The 11,655-nt window shown below is 39.2% G+C and overlaps 1 non-coding gene across 1 annotated transcript; it reads left to right on the top strand.

The window, feature by feature from the left end:
* Positions 1 to 253: 253 nt before the first annotated feature.
* Positions 254 to 316, top strand: LOC129144450 (U7 small nuclear RNA). The gene has a single exon (XR_008548882.1). It is a non-coding gene; the product is annotated as a U7 small nuclear RNA (small nuclear RNA).
* The last annotated feature ends 11,339 nt before the right edge of the window (positions 317 to 11,655 follow it).

The following is an 11,655-nucleotide window of genomic DNA, read 5'->3' as shown; positions in this document are numbered from 1 at the left end:
ATACTTTCCAGAATTAACAAGTTGACCAATTAATTTAGTCCATGGTTGCCTTAAACAATATATTATGTATTAATTTCTTTCTAATGACTGTGCATAGCTTATTGTGTGGTATATGGGCTTTGTTATATTTATTACTGTCATTATTTTCCTTATTTTCCTATCAAAACTAGCCTTTCAGTGAATATCTTTCTAACATACATCACTTTATACTAGTCAGATAAATATAAAACTTAGGTGAAGAGTGGACAGTATGGAGTGCTACAACTCTTGCAGAATTTAGCTAGCAGGTTTTTCACTTTTTACTAGAAAAACCAGTAGAAACAAAAAAATAAAACATGGTATGATGCAATTTGTTTATTTTTAAGGCATTTATATTAGTCTTTGCAGGGGAAAAATGCTCTGAGCTAATGAACAGTTTATAGTTATTGTAGTTATTTTGTTTGATGGGATTAGGGGGAACTTTAAGTAAAGCCACGTTTCTGTAATGTTGGAGTTCTCCAAAGTGTGTGTGTGTGTGTGTGTGTGTGTGTGTATATATATATTTATTTCAGTAAACAGTAAGAATTAAAAACTTGGTAAAAAAAAAAAAGATAATTATTCAATCACAGATTTCTGAAATTGCCAAATGCTTTTAATTTGTGTGGTCTTACCAACTAATTAATCTACCATAATTTGGCTAACACCTAATGCATCTTTTCATTTTGCTTATTTTCATGGCATTATGCACTGTTTTGTCCTACGTGGAAGATTTTATATTCAGTACTGAAGTTAGTTAAATTCAGAATGGTTCCTTACTGCACTTAGGGGCTATGCCTATGTGCTGTGGGTTTTCCCTTGTAAACGATTGGTTGTGTCTGTCATACTGTTTAAATACTTTGAATTCTAAGGCAATTTTTGGTAAGGCACCATTTGGTTCCCTTACAGCTGATGTCTGGGGCTATATGTGCTTCAGCTGTGGTGCTGGTCCTGACAGGCTGACAGAATGCTTGCTAAGTGGATGTCTAAACACATATGTCTAAGCACATATGCTTTCTCTGCACGGGATCAACAGAAGGCCTGCATTTTTTGGAATCCATTACACTGTTTATATTGTGATGTAAGACGTGGAAGCCGTTTTAGTTTTTTTTTTTTCTAACAAGGCTGAAAGAGAATCCACCTCAAACATTATTGAACTGGAAATAACATTCAATTCCAGATACTACCCCATGTAACTTTTATTATAACGCTTACTCCAGGTCATTGAGGTTGCCTGTGATCCTAATTGTATCCCTCCACAGTCTCCAAAGTCCCTAGAGGGCCAGGCCTGCTTCCTTTGATGTTTGGGTCGGGTAGCTGTACGAGGGCTTGACACGTAATAGGCACTCAATAAGTGTTTGTTGAATAAACTGATCAGTAAGTTTTTAATGTCAGATATTTCTTCTGTGGAAACAGAAGTAACATATTCCTTTTCTTATGCTCATTTCCCACTTCTGTAAATATATATATATATACACACACACACACACACACACACAGAGAGAGAGAGAGAGAGAGAGAGAGAGAGAGAGTACAATATGATCAGGCAATAGGTCTTTTGATTCCGAATCCAGTGCTTTTCCTGTCACCACTTACTGGTATTTTTACACTATTTTTATTTTTTTTCTAGAATTCCAAAACAGTTACTAAGCATCATTTGTATGTAAAGTTCATTGAACCCTTTAAACTTAATCTCCATATATTCACTAGAATCAAGTTTGGAGAGTAGAGTTCTTATGATCAGCTCTTTGCCAATACTGAATCACTTAAACATTTTCACAATGATTGTCACTGGATACTTCAAGCTACTACTCTCAGCTTCTTCTTTTACACAAATGACATTAAAATGTCTCCAAAGAAAGAAAGGAATTCTAATGACAAAAAAAAGAAAGGAAAAATAAATTGTATAATTTAATATCCATTTCAGGTTTGATTAAACATCAAAACATCTTGTAAACCCATGGTCCTATGTGTAACAGGGAACTATCTTGGTTCTCTTTGACTGGTTACAATCTCACATGTTCAAATCACTCATTCCTTCCTTCCTCAGGCAAGGGCACATATTACAACCTTTGACCTCAGGGACGATCTGGTTGACAGGCAAAAAGAAGGGCATGCCTTTAGCAGAAGGAAATAAGCTAGAACATATTGGAATATATGGCTTTTACAGTTGTTCATGAACTGAAACTCACTTTATAGAAATTGGAGCATTCCTATTGCTAAAAAATCTTGGGAAAAATCTTGTATAAGTCAAAAACAAACCCTAAGATACAAATGTAAGTGTCCATAATGCATCTCTGTCAAAGGCAGACACCAGGCTGCTGATATGAAACCAAGTATCAGGCTCCTTTACTCTCTTTTTGCCTTAAAGTGGAACACCCACCTGACCTGGAAAGAACTAAAGGACAGCTCACATTCCATTGCCCTAAACCAGCAGTCCCCAACCATTTTGGCACCAGGAACTGGTTTCCTGGAAGACAATTTTTCCACAGATGGGGGCGGGGGGGATGGTTTTGGGATAAAACTCTTTCACCTGAGATCATCAGACATTAGATTCTCATAAGGAGCACACAACCTAGATCCCTCTTGGGCAGAGTTCTCAATACGGTTCGCACTCCTCTGAGAATCTAATGCCGCCCTGATCTGACAGGAGGTAGAGCTCATGCAGTAATGCTGGCTCACCCGCCTGCCTGCCTGCCGCTCACCTGCTGCTGTGCGGCCTGGTTCCTAACAGTCTCAGGGATTGGGGACACCTGCCCTAAACAATCCAATCATTGAAAACAGGAAGTGGTACTTACTTACATGTAGACACTATAACAAATCAACGTGAGCTTAGTGAAAATCAGGTAGTTCTCCTGAAGGATATTTAATGAACTGTGAACTGTGCCAACTCAGACATTTTAATGTATTTTCTTCAGAGATTTGTGTCTAAGTAGAAATTAAGAGTGTGATGCCTGCAGTTTCTGGACCAACTGCTTGAGGGCAGAGAAGGCACATGTGTTTAGGTGGGTCCAAGTCTTTGAGTCTTTTCCCCTCCTACTTTTCAATGGAATGAGGTAATATATTTTTAAAAGTAAGTGATAGGACCAGGTGCAGTGGCTCATGTCTGTAATCCCAATGCTCTGGGAGGCTAAGGCGGGAGGATCACTTGAGGTCAGGAGTTTGAGACCAGCCTGGGCAATGTAGCAAAACCCTGTCTGTACAAAAAAATTAAAGGTGTGGTGGTGTGCACCTGCAGTCCTAGCTTGGGAGGCTGAAGCAGGAGGATCATCTGAGCCCTGGAGTTCGAGGTTACAGTGAGCTATGATTGTCCCACTGCACTCCAGAGGGGGTGACAGAATGAGACCTCGTTTCTTAATAAAATGATTAAAATAAATTAAATAGGCTTTTAATGTTCTTGGGCAGGAATAGCCAGTTTTTCACCTGCAAGGCACATGGAAGTGCCTGACATTGCTCTGTCAAGGAGGGTGTGTTAAGCTGCTTCATGATGACAGTGTGCTGTCATTCAGGTGTACTGTCAAGAAAATTGGACATTCCTTGGAATAACAAAAGATAAGAAGATAGTTCATTAATAGTTGTTGATCCTGACTTTGCATTAAAATATCCAGGGAATAAAAGAACACCATTGTCCAGGTCCCAACATAAACTAGTTAAATCAGTTTCAGTAAGAATGGTTTCAGTATTCTTAAACCTCCTGTGTAGTTCTAATGTACAGCCAAGGTTTGGAATAATTCATTTAACCCTTTAAAAGATGTGTCCTACTAAATAAATGCTCCATCACCAATTTCTGCCCTTAGACATGATTCTACCTGCCTCTCTGCTCTACCGAAGTTTGGCTTGGGTCAAGTCCATTTCCTCTATGTCTTGTCCTATTGCAAGTCTCCTAACCATTCTCGCAGCCCCCAACCCCATTCCCACCAACTCCCTCTGTTCTCTGCACAGCTACCAGAGTGGTCTTACCTGAAATGAATCTGACCATGACATTCCTCCACTGAAAACCTACTGGCCCTCCAGCATGTATCCAATATTGGTTTATTAATACATTCAAACTCCTCACAACAGGCATTCACAATCCTTCCTAATCTTTTCTGCTGCCTTCTTCTGGAGCCTCAGCTTCCACTACTCTAGGCAAATTAAATGTTTTCCCCAGGATAGAGTTGCCAGAGACAATACAAAATACCCAGCTAAATGTGAATTTCAGATACACAAATAATATTTTTGTTAGTAAATGTCCCAAATATTTCATTATTTACTGTCTACCTTAAATTCAAATTTAGCTGGATGTCCTGCATTTGTATTTGCTAACCTGGCAATGAACCCTAAGAAGAATTCCAGGGAGCAGGCCACCACCCCTTTCCCTGCCCACATTGCCACTGCCCCTTCTAGCAGGCATTCCCTGGCTTGAGTGCCCAGAACTGGTTGAAGACCTGCCTCTTTCGCCCAGATGGTCAGGCCCTCCTTCCTCTGCACACACACACTTCTTTCTTCAAACTCCCACCTAAGATGAGAATTGTCTCTGTGCCTGTCCCCTCATCTACTCTCCACCCCCAGGCAGGATGAGGGGCAACATGATGTCAGGAGCTGAGTCTTAGTAGTGCCCAGCACACTGGGGCTCAATAAACGCTTGGGAAGTGACTCAACCGCACTTCCTGAGCACCCTGGCTGATACAGTGAAGCAGGACCATTACCTTACTTTTCAGTAGAAAACAATAGGAGCAGAGACAATATGAAAGCATTACCCTTTCTGGAACATTGCCAGCATGCTCATGTCTCCCCATTCCTGAGGATACTGTATCCTCCAAATACAGTGGCATGCTATTTTTGGATTTCTTCTATCTTACAAAAAAATACATTTTTTTGTTTTTATTGTTATTTGTTTTATTGTTAATTTCCTTTAGAGGAACCTCCACAGAAGGCAGACTCTTTAAATATTATCTCATTTAACTCTCACAGCCAACCACAAGAGATGGGTAATGGTTAGGGATGGGAAGTTTAAGGCTCAGTGAGGTAATTACCACAAGGTAGCAAGAGTGCTCTCTTGCTACCTGGATGACTCAGGTACATCCTACTGTGAATGTGCTCTTTCCAATTGACTGCGCCGATTCATCTCACTTTTCAATCTGTTTGTGTCAGTGCCAGCTTCATCCTAGAGGGAGGCGGCCAGCCTCCAAAGTAGCCCCAGCGATCCCCTGCATCCTGGTATTAACATCCCATGTAGCCCCATCCCACACTGTACCATGCTTGAGCTATATGACAAATAGCATATGGCAAAAGCTACACCACTTCTGAGGTTAGGGTAAAAGACTGCAGCTTCCATCTTGGGTGCTCTCTTGCTAGCTTGCTCCACCTCTTCCTCTTGGATGTCTTTTTGTGAAAAGCAAGCTACCATGCTGTGACTATTCTCACGGTGAGGCCTATGTGGCAAGCAACTGAAGACTCCAGCAAAGAGCCAGGGAGGAATTGATTCTTGCCAACAACCACCTATGTGAGCTTGGGAAAGAATTCTCCAGCCCATCAGGACTTCAGGTGACTGCAGTTCTGGCTGATACCTTGATTCTAATCTTCTAAGAGACCCTGAGCCAGAACTGTCCAGCTAAGCTGCTTCCAGCTCCCTGACCCTCTAACGCTATGTGAGATAATATATGTTTGATGTTTTAAGCTGCTACATTTTGGAGAAATTCATTATGCAGCAATAGAGAACTAACACACAAGGAGACAAGTAATCCTCCAAGAGGTTTTCTGATAACAGTTGCATAGAAGAAAACTTCAGATGTCTAAAATCACACTATTTAGCCCACTGCTTGCCTCAGCTCCTCAGATGATGATGGACAAAGACCTTGTCTTAAGGTGGAATACTGGGGTCTAAGCCTTGCTTCTAATGTATCAACTATGGAGAGAAAATCGACTTAGGGATCTTTTTTTCACCATCTAGCAACTGGGGAGCAAGCATTCCCTCTTAAAGCCTTGACTCTCCCCAAGGCGCTGGTGGGTGGTTATTTATGGTTTATTCTGAGTTATTACTGCATAACATCCACACAGGCAGTTAGCACAGTATTTATTGAGCAGCCTTTAATGATGAATAGAGTGAGAAACACCAGGCAAAGAATATGGTAATAACAGTACATAAATTTTATTTTCATTTAGCATGAAAACACCTGATTTCCTTCAACACTGTAAACATGTCACATTATTACACAGTGAAAGGCTGATGAATTTAAACATTCATGTGTACATTGTTGTGAATGGAAAATGTACTTTCATTCCACTTGCCTCCACCATTACAGAGCATTTTGTTTTATTTATTTCACTTTAGCTTGTTTTAATTAAAAAACAAAATCCGAGGAGAGAAAGTAACTAGAAGGTTTTCTCAGGATGGGACTGGTTATTTTCAAGACATTTGACTTCTTATTCTCCTCAGAAACAGAGAGACAGCCTCAGAATAGAACATTTTATGGTCAGAGTTGGCAAGTACCTCATGGTTTGTAGTTAATAAACATGATTAAACTAAATGTTCAGAAGGAAATTTTGCTAGACCATTTTTTTAAAAAAACAAAACACAAAGAATGCACTCATTAATTATGTACAATTTTGTCATTGGGTAAAGAAGGAAATTTCAGGCTAGGAAGGCAACTTATTCCTAGACATAACGTTAAATAAATACGTGCCTTCAAACTTGAATTATTGCCCTGTAAAAAGACAGACAAATGTCTCAGCAACAGCTTCATTACTGTCAAGCTCGTGATTTGTTGTTCCATTGACATGATGATGTGCTTTCTAGCACTAAGGTCTTGTCTGTTGTTGCAATAGAAACTCTTATTTTTAGAATTTATCATTTAGTTATTTAAAAAAAGTTATAGTTGATCAAAAAGCATGGTAAATAAGCTCTCAGTATGCGTCTCAGTATGGGTGTATTGGAGTTACATTAGAAATGGAAGAAAAGGAACACCTATACACTCCTAACTACTACGCTAGTCCTGTTAAGCAGAATTTTGGAGGCTTAACGTGATTCAGCAGTGCCCTTTCTATTTAACACATTGCTTGCCTATGGGTGGGACTGTCATAGGTCAGGGTTATAGGTCACATATTTATCCAAAGAAGAAAAATTAAGGAGTGGTCATAGGATGTGGCATCCTATTCACTAAGTGAGTTCTAAATTGCATTTCACAGATAATTTGATGTGGTTATGGGATGGCGCTGGAATGCAAGAAACAGATGGAGCACTGCAATTCTAGTCCTGGATATCTGTGTTCTTAAGAGGTGTGGCCAAATCGCAGGGTGACACAGAGTGAGGTGCCAGGATTCATCCAAAGCACCACAGTTTAGAGGGGAAATATTTTAAAGTAACAATGTTAAACTATTGTGAGACATTTGAAGCCCCTTTCCTTATAAATAACTATCCATCTCTTCCTAGTCTCACATGTCTTGGCCACTATATAGCTGTAAAGAGCAGAAGACCTAGGGAATAACAGAGTCAGGAGTCCCAAACTCACTTTTTATAATTTGAGTAATCGACTCCAACATCCTTTCTTCTTTAACATCTTTTATTCTAATCAATCCTAAGCACTGACTAGAGGGCATGCTTTGAGCTGCTGGTTCCAAGAATTAACATTTCCAACTGGACATTCATGCATACTCTCTTGACCACAGATGACAGAAACTAAAGTCAATCAAGTTCAAGGAAAAAAGAATAAAAAAGTTTTGGGCTTACAAAACTAGAAATTCCAGGCATGGTCGCTGAGTTGAAGTTCTGTCTCCTGACATCCTAAAACCAAATTCTCTGACAGCATCAACAGGGCATGGGTTCTGAGCTGTTTCCCACATGTTGGCTTCATATTCAGATTCTCTCTCAATGTGGTAGGAAAGATGGTTCTGGCATTTTAGGCTGACATAGTCACCAGAGATCCTAATCCCAGAAAGACAGTGCATCTTTCATAATGACTTTGGAGAAAAGTCTTGGGGTGAGTTTTCATAGGCTTAGCTTGGGTCCTGAGCCCATTCTTGGGCAAATAAATATGACAAAGAGGGTGGAATATGTTGATTGGCTAGGGTTCAGCCATATGCCCAGGAGTATGGTGTTCCCTAAAAAGAGGGATGCTTTGTATACACACAAAAGTCAAGTTTACTATGGAAATGGTAACCCAAGGAACGGGAGAAAATGTCTGCAAATCTTGTATCTGATGAGGAGTTAATATCCAGAATATACAATTCAACAACAACAACAAAAACAACCCAATTAAAACATGGGCAAATGATTGAATTGACATTTCTCCAAAGATATACAAATGGCCAATATGCCATAATCATTAGGTAAATGCAAATTAAAACCACAATAAGATATCACCTCACACCCATTAGCATGGTTACTATAAAAAACAAACAGAAAATAACAAGTGTTGGTGAAGATGTGAAGAAAAGGAATTTTTGCACACTATTGTTAGAAATGTAAAGTGGTGTGGCTGCCATAGAAAGTATGGCAAGTATGGTAGTTCCTCAAAAAATTAAACATAGAATTGCACAAGATCCAGCAATTCCACTTCTGGGTACATATCCAAAAGAACTTAAAGCAGGGACCCAGTTATTTGTATACCCATGTTCATAGCATCATTATTTGCAAGAGCCAAAAGGTAGAGGCAACCTAAGTGCCATCAATGGAAAAATAGAGAAACAAAATATAGTATACACACATATTATTATTCAGCCTTAAAAATGAAGAAAATTCTAACATAGGCTACAAAACAGGAGAACCTGAAAGAAATTTTGTTAAATGAAATCAGCCAGTCACAAAAGGACAAATACTATATGATTCTGTTTATATGAGGTACTTCAAGTAGTCAAATTCGTAGAGACAGAAAGTGGAGGAGTTGCTACAAGGTACTAAGGGGAGAGGAGAATGGGAAGTTATTGTTCAATGGGTAGAGTTTGTTTTAGAAGATGAAAAGAGTTTTGTGGATGGATGGTGGTGACGGCAGCACAACAATGTGGATGTACTTAATGCCATTGACTGTACACTTAAAAATGGTTAAGATCGTTACCTTTATCTGTATTTTACCACAATCATAAAAAAAAAAAAATCATCTCCACTAGGCGGAGGTTGCAGCGAGCTGAGATTGCGCCACTGCACTCCAGTCTGGTGACAGAACAAGAATCCATCTTTAAAAAAAAAAAAAAAAAATCGTCTCCACTATAGAATTTCAGAAAAGAGGTAAACTTGGCTACATAGCTTTTCTCCACTTACCCTTTAGGAACTTGCTTCTGAACATCTTCCATTCAGATACTCCTAAAATCATAAATCATGCTGACTCTTCAATGCTCCATCATGGTTTATTTTTCCTATATTAGGTGGCCCCAGAACCTTCCTAATTCCCCACTCTAATCAGAAGCCTGTCCAGTACCCTTCTTGGAACCATGCTGTAGGTTAGGGAGCCTGTAAGTCTGTTGTATTAAGAGCAGTTGATATGCATGCTTAAAGGTGTTTTAAAAGGGAGGAATCTGCAAAATGTATCTTAACTTAAATGCAAATTAATTGAGCAGCTTTAACTGAATAGTTATCTCTTGGGCCTTCATATAGGACTGGATATAATTCCAATCACCAAGTCAAATAATCAGCTTAGGGTCCTTTTACCGCTTATCTGCAGAACTAAGATTCCTACTACATAAAGGCCATTTCTCACATAGGCAACACAGGAGTTACTTGGATGGCAATTATATTCACAGAGAGAAAAAACAGTGACAGTTAACTCCATTGCTTGCAATCTCACCTGCTCTTGATGGCACTTTCCCTCAGATCATACCCCTTCAAGTGCTAAACAACTCAACTGAAGTCAATGGACAGAAGATATGGTGCAATGAGCCTATTTTGCAGTCCAGATAATTTCCACCTAATGGACTAAGTTCCAATTCTGTCTGTGCTACCTACAGGTTGTATAATCTTGGGAGATCACTTCAACTATACAATTGGACTAAGAACACTGACTCTCGTGGGTGTTATAATTAAATGAGGTAATATATGGTAAGGTAAGCATTGATTAGTCTCTTCATTAGTTGATTAGCCTCTTCAAATGTTAGTTTGATTAGTCTCTTCAAACGTTAGTTTCCTTCCTCTTTTCAGTATGCTCGCTGAAAAGCTGGCTACAGAGCGAGTGACTGAATCAAAGCATCACATCCTACATGCTCCCATTCCCCATCTTGCTACAGTGGTACCAGCTTCTGTGCCCAGAAGATGGTGCTGCGGTTGGATGAATAAAACAATTACAGGGCCTTCAAGGATAAGAAGAAGGAACATGGATAAATATCCCCATTCTGCCTAGACAGAAATAAGAAAAACATTCCCTTTTCTCTTCTTTAAAACGAATTCTTGAGTCATGCATGGCAACAATATGTGTTGCCAAAAGTGGCCAGTTTGTGGTAGTAGGTTTTATTCAGAAAATCAGTGGGTGATGAAAATTTAGAAGATGCACTCATCATTTGTAAAACTGTAGATGAAAGTTTAAAAGATGATGTTATACCACTTTTTCTTCACTGCCCTCATCAGTGGCTCCATCCCACCCTCCTGCTGTTCTCATAACTGATGTAGAAATAATTTCATGAGCCAAACAGGATGGTTTTATAGGTGTGTGTTTGGCATTAACTTTATTTCCTATTCACGTACCAGATATTACTGCCCGCTCTTATGAAATAGTTTATTCCACCATAAATGTATGTTTTAATGATCACCACATTTTTTTGGAATACATTAATCTGTCTAAAAATAGGTGATTAAATCATCTGTCATTCTGCTGTGAAGCTCTTTAATGTTTTCTTTGGGAAATAAATTAGAATGCCATATTGGTTTCCAAGCAGACATAAGCTGGCGATGACTTTTTTGTACAAAAGTTACTGATGAAAAGCTCATAGAGGCATTTGGATTTCTTCAGGGTTGTAAATCCAGGTATGTTACTACTTTATCTACTGGAAATTGGGGTAATGCAGGAGATGGGAAAGCATGATGTTAAATCAACTGGTGACCCCAAATAATTTTCCATGGTGTTCATCAGACATGCACACACTTTATTACTGTCATCATTCCTAGCCTTTCCACTATGCTGTCTCAAGTTTGCACAAATTGTAAGTGATTTAAAATCATTAACTGATGTGACATAATCAAATTACTTAGGGTTTTATTTACTGTGCTCCGAGTAATTCAGTTATGACTTGGCAAGGTATTTAACAGACAATAGTGAAGTTACTACAAATTCAACTTTGCATTGGACAACTCCATTTGAGGATACCACCACCTTCAAATTAACAATTCCAGAAACTGGTCTCAGTATCTCGTTCCAACAACAAGCATCACCCACTACAATAAAAACAGCAAGTAGAATCTTTTTACTTCTTTTGTGTTTCTCGTCTCGGCAAACTGCACTACAATCTACCAAACTGCTCAAGCCAGAAACCTAGAGGTCAGGCTGGATTTTCCTGAGGACATGAGGTGAAGAAGCAACCACTGCAAAGTCCTAAGGTACTCTTAATACCCTAATTTCTTTGAATCTATGCACTGTCTCATATTCATGCCCATCACCTAATTCAGGAATCTCTCCAGGATCCTGCACCAGCCTCTTAGATCACTCACTCTCCTCAGCCTGGCCAGAGTAACTATTATAA

This window comes from Pan troglodytes, chromosome 5 (assembly GCF_028858775.2).
Source record: "Pan troglodytes isolate AG18354 chromosome 5, NHGRI_mPanTro3-v2.0_pri, whole genome shotgun sequence".
NCBI classification, from domain to species: domain Eukaryota; kingdom Metazoa; phylum Chordata; class Mammalia; order Primates; family Hominidae; genus Pan; species Pan troglodytes.
This window is presented reverse-complemented; position numbering and strand designations above follow the sequence as displayed.